The sequence below is a fragment of the Aquarana catesbeiana genome, linkage group LG02 (genome assembly GCF_042186555.1).
Source record: "Aquarana catesbeiana isolate 2022-GZ linkage group LG02, ASM4218655v1, whole genome shotgun sequence".
Classification (NCBI taxonomy): domain Eukaryota; kingdom Metazoa; phylum Chordata; class Amphibia; order Anura; family Ranidae; genus Aquarana; species Aquarana catesbeiana.
The window spans coordinates 615,757,572-615,763,355 of NC_133325.1; positions in this window are offsets into that span (position 1 = coordinate 615,757,572).

The window sequence follows — 5,784 nt, forward strand, 5'->3', positions numbered from 1 at the left end:
GGGCAACTCCCTGAACATATCAATGAATATGGTGATAAAGTCCTGATCCTTCAATATATCCATTTTCTCTGCAAGACACAACATAAGACAAACCCTAATGTCAGGCTAAAGTCTGCTAATCTTGTCCCAATATAGGCCTCAATCTCTAAGCAGTATAGGCACAAGTTTAAATGTTACCTTCGTTATTACGATCGGCGCTTCCGATACTCCTTCCTCCGCTCACAGATCGTACGTACTATGCACGCGTGTTACGCTTTATATACACTGCGCATGCATGAACCTCCGCCCGCCCCTGACGTTCTTTCTAGTCTATTTCCCGTCCCTTCTCGTTCAGCGCAGTGGGGAAGCGCACATGGTGGAGAGACAACAGGTGCGTGCTAATTACAGCAAGGAGGAGGAGGAAAGCCCAGAGCCAGAAACATCACGATCCCGGAGGAGATGATTTAAGGCCTCAAATATGTTCTTTGTGGAGATGTTGGAGATGGTGAACATCTTAAAAAGGTCCGACTATGACGGGAAGTATGGACCTTACCCCAACCCAAATGTCAGAAAGGCCAAGATCATGACTAAAGTTGTAAAGAGTCTGCACAGGAATTTTGGGGTACGGCGATCCAAGGATCAACTGAGGAAGCGGTGGTCGGACCTCAAATTAAGGGAGCACGATCAGAATAAAAGGATCAGGAGAGTGCTGCAAAAAAGTAAGTAGTTGTCCTGTGTTCCTATTCTTTATTTTTATTAGTTCGTGCTGCTCCATGTACTTTTCTTTACTGTTGTACAGTTTAAAATGGCAACTTTCATGTTCATGGGCACATTATTCGTTCGTAGGAAACATAGTTCATTCGGCCAATAAAACACCATGTTTTGGCCAGATGCATTTCAATAAATTTTTTCTGGCCTACTTCTCTTAAAATAATTTTGTTGTCTAGATGGGTTTGTAACTAGAATGGAATGCAAACTAGATTCTGTGTAAGGAGAGGACACTCAGCAGCTGTTTACACATCTGGACGCTGGAGCACTAGTGTGGGACACCAGAACACCCTTTTTATTAGGGGGCCCACACAGGTGCTCCAGTGGATACTATAGGGGTGTCTCCATCTGTGAAGCTTGTACAAAACAGGTAAGTATTCAAGCTTGCCAATGTGACAAAATATTTCTTCATCTTTGAACTCTGCCAAAAGAGACAATTGTACCCCACTTCCAAGCAATGTTTCATATTCCTATTTCTGCCAAATATCTGTGTGCTAAGTATACCTATTTTTTTTTACATAGGGGAGAAAAGACTCGGAGGACACCACTCATCAGAGGAGACAACAGACCCCCCACCTCATGAAGAAGTGGAAATGCCATAAACCCAACCAGAGGAGGAGGAGGGAGACGTGGTGGAAATTGTCACCACAACAGGTAAGTGTCTGCGACCACAGGCTCAGGTAAGAGATGGATGCCAGCATATTTATAATACATGATGTGTTTTTGTTTCTATATTTTTAGGTGATTGTGATGTTGTGGATGAAGGTCATTTCACCAGTGAAAGTGCCCAGATCCTGATCAGGGAGATCATGGGGTGTAATAGGGACTTGGAAAACATCAAGCAAAACATCAATGATGTTCAAAACAAAATGAAGAACATAGTTGATGTTTTAGGGAGAGTTTAAAACCCCTCGAAATCCCTAATTTTGTTAGCTTTTTTTCCCGAAAATTTTTTTCACATTTTTTAATATATTCTCGAAAAGACACATTTTGAAGATGCACACAGTGTGTCAACATGTGCTATCTGCCATCACGGGAGATCAATGTATGCATTTTGTGGGTGCAACCCCTTCCTCAATAATAAAGTAGCTGAGAGGAAGGGGTTGCACCCACAAAACACGTCCATTTATCCCCCGTGATGGCAGCTAGCACATGTTGACATTCGGCAATTTGTGTGCATCTTCAAAATTTGGCTTTTCAAGGGGTGGCTTCGCCCCATCTGAACGCAATATCAAACACAGTTTATAAATACTCATGTCTGATATTGCCTTCAATTCTACAAAAGTTGAACTTTGTAAGTTCCAGATTTGTGTATTTCTTGTTTGTTTTAAACATGCCTGTTTTACCTTAAAAGGACATTTCTACTTTTATTATTAATGTCACCAGCGCAAATGCTTCATCCGCAACAAAGACAAATGGGAGTCCTTTCGCATTGTCTTCTGGAGGTGGCAAGTCCAAGCTGCCATTCTGGAGACGCCTGTAGAATTCCGTGTGGGCGATGACTCCACCATCTGACATTCGGCCATTCTTCCCCGCATCCACATACAGGAACTCGTAAATAGCCGACACCACCGCCAACATCACAATACTACTGAACCCCTTGTAGTTGTAAAAGTATGACCCAAGTTGGGTTGTGGGACGATGTGGATGTGTTTCCCATCAATTGCCCCTCCGCAGTTAGGAAAGTCCCACCACTGGGCAAAGTGGGAGGCCACAGTCCACCATTCCTGTGGGTTGGAAGGAAACTGTGGAGTCAAACAAGCAAAAAATATTAATCATTTTGCACATATGGAAAACAAATTAGACACAAACATTCTTGGCCAACATCAGTATTACATTTTTTTAGGGAGTATTTAAAGACAAAGGTCTAAGGTCCACCTATCAGATTCCTTCCCTCTCATGGGCCATTTAAAAAAAATTATGGGGGGAGATGTTTTGGACAGGTAACCCTCTCCACTTCATTGAGAGATGAATGCCTAAATAATGTGTATTACTTTGGCCAGCCCCTCCTTACTTAAAACTATTGGCAGCCCACTGGACAGGTAAGAAGTGTCATAATACAAAGAGATAAATACACACTGTACACATTTTAGCACATTTTTACATTCTGATATTACCTATCAAGATAATAATTGGATACAAAAACTTTAAACTTTACCATTTGAAAGTATTCAGGCAGGCCCTTGCACTAAATGCTTTGGGGAATTCATCCAGAAATCTGACCACAAAAGAGGTGGGTATAGTGTGTATGGGTTTGGCAAAGTCAGCAGATTGAGGATTGGTATCAGCTGAGTTAGCAGTTGGGGGGAGGGAGGATTCCAAATGATTTTGGGACTGAAAAAAAAGCCTCTGGCACTCTACCTGAATTTCAATCACACTTCACAATTTTCAACATTTTAGGGGGTATTTAGGGTAAAGCACTACTATGGAGCTGACAAAGTTCATTGTTAATTGAGTAGATGAGGTGGATATAGGGCCAGGAGAGCATTCTGGGGAGGTAAGTGAAGGCAAATATGTATGAAGGACAAAAAAACATTACATAAAAATCCAGCATGCATGAGGACAAAGGGGACATTCACAGCATATTACAATCATGGTAATTAGGGAATGAGGAAAGAAATACAATACATTAGCAAACATTCTATACAATAAAATGTGATGTTAAAGGATAAAAATCTTACTTTAATATAATCCTTCTGCAGGACCTGGATGATGGCAGAACAGGTCTCCGGGATAATGATCCCCAGAGCCTGGGGGAGATGCCGGTCAAGAACTTGAGGTCCTGCAGGCTTCTCCCCGTCGCCAAGTACCGCAGGGTGGCGACTAGCCTCTGCTCCAGAGTGATGGCTTGCCACATGCAGGTATCCTGCCTGCTGAAAAAGGGGGTCACCAAAGCCAACAAACGGTGAAAAACGGGGTCCGTCATCCGGAGAAAGTTCCTGAAATCATCAGGATTATTCTCACGGATCTCACGGAGCAAAGGCATGTGACAGAACTGGTCACACTGGAGCAACCAATTCTTGGTCCATGAACTCCTCCTCGCCCTGTTCATGGACTGGGCTTGTGTCAAAGTAAGGACCTCAACACCAAGCCCCCGCACAGCACGAACTCTAATTGGGCGTACACACGGTCGGACTTTTCGTCTACAAAAGTCCAACGGACGCCGACGGACTAAAGCTGGCTGGTAATCCGCTCGTGTGTGGGCTTCTCCGGACTTTCAGCAGACTTTTTCAGCCTCAAATCCGACGGACTTTAGATTTGAAACATGCTTCAAATCTTTACGTCGTAACTACGACGGACCCCGAAATCCGCTCGTCTGTGTGCTAGTCCGACGGACAAAAACCCACGCTAGGGCAGCTATTGGCTACTGGCTATGAACTTCCTTATTTTAGTCCGGTGTACGTCATCACGTACGAATCCATCGGACTTTTGTGTGGTCGTGTGTAGGCAAGTCCGTTCATTAGAAAGTCTGCTGCAAGTCCGCCGAAAGTCCGCCGGAAGTCTGTCGGACAGGCTGTCGGACTTTTGTAGACGAAAAGTCCGACCGTGTGTACGCCCCATAAGATGAGTATGTACACGCAACATGGCTAGAAAACGGTCAGCTGCTCAGAACGAAGTAACAGAATGCACTGAAGAACAGCAAGGCCTGTGAAGAGCGACCTGAAAATCAGTAACGAACGAACAAGAACACAATGACAAGTCAATGGGAACTTGCTGCACGCACTGATGACCAGATACAAACCCACAAGCACAAACTGAACAGCAGAAATACGATCTGAAAACCACGAGTCTGAAAAAGCGAGAATCGTCTCTCACCAAACTTTTACTAACACGAGATTAGCAAAAGGAGCCCAAAGGGTGCCGTGCTTAGTACTGAACTGCCCTTTTATAGTCTTGTGGTACGTGGTGTATGTGACCGCGTTCTTGGCGTTCGGAAATTACGACAACTTTGTGCGACCACATGTATGCAAAACAAGTTTGAGCCAACATCCGTCGGAAAAAATCCATGGACTTTGTTGTCGATCCGATCAATATCCGATCGTATGTACAGGGCATAACAGGCCATTCCTCACATATCTAGGTAGACTTGCATAAAATTAACATATCAAAGGATCATCAGCTGTCCCTTTGATATGTTAAAATTGAGTTGGCTTGCACAACTCAACAATTATCAACTGAATTCTGGCCTGGTCAATATTGTACTGTATGTGTACGTATATATAATAATATAATATCCCACATAAATCATCCAATGCCTGGCCCATTCAGCTGTCAGCTTAAGATTCCCTGCTGCCAGCTAAATGCAAAAAAATTGGTGGGGATAGTGTAAAATTCATTACAGACCCTGCAGGTCTGTTAAGCATTTTAAGGGAATGAACAAGAAAAAGAAGCATGGGGCCCCCCAAAATTCATACCAGACCCTTATCCAAGCATGCATTCTGGCTACTCTCTCAATTAAGAAGCAGGCCCTTGTTCTCATCAACATGGGTACAAGGTGGTTTGCCAGGGGAGCCCCCCTTGGCAATGTACCTTCCTCATGTTAAAGGCATGTGGCTTTTCCTGGCCAGTTAGGCTGCATGCTTGGAAAAGAGTATGGTATTGATTTTATAGGAGGGGGGGACACCAACTTTTTTCCACCTTTTTCCTGTTTTTTTTGTGTGGGCTTCCCCCTTTAAATCCAGTGGGTGGCCACACTACTCAAGTAATTCTTATGGATCCCAAGGATGGAGAAGGGAATGAAAGTCAGTAAAGGCATTAAACAAGGCTTACTCCTTTGCTGTTTTTGTCCATCATATTGTTATGGTGCCCCCAATTTCTGCCTGTGATCCAGAGAAGCATTGCCTAGTTATTACAAATTAATTCATTAACAAAAAAAATCTAGCAAGTTTGGTGATCACATAGTGATCACCTATGTAAAGGAAACTGTCACAAGTGGCTATTACCAGGGGTGCAGTCTTAACTGCTGACCACAACTGCAAAGAGGCAGGTGCACCAGAGAAAGTTAGATGTGTTTTTTAATTATAGCACCCTATGCTT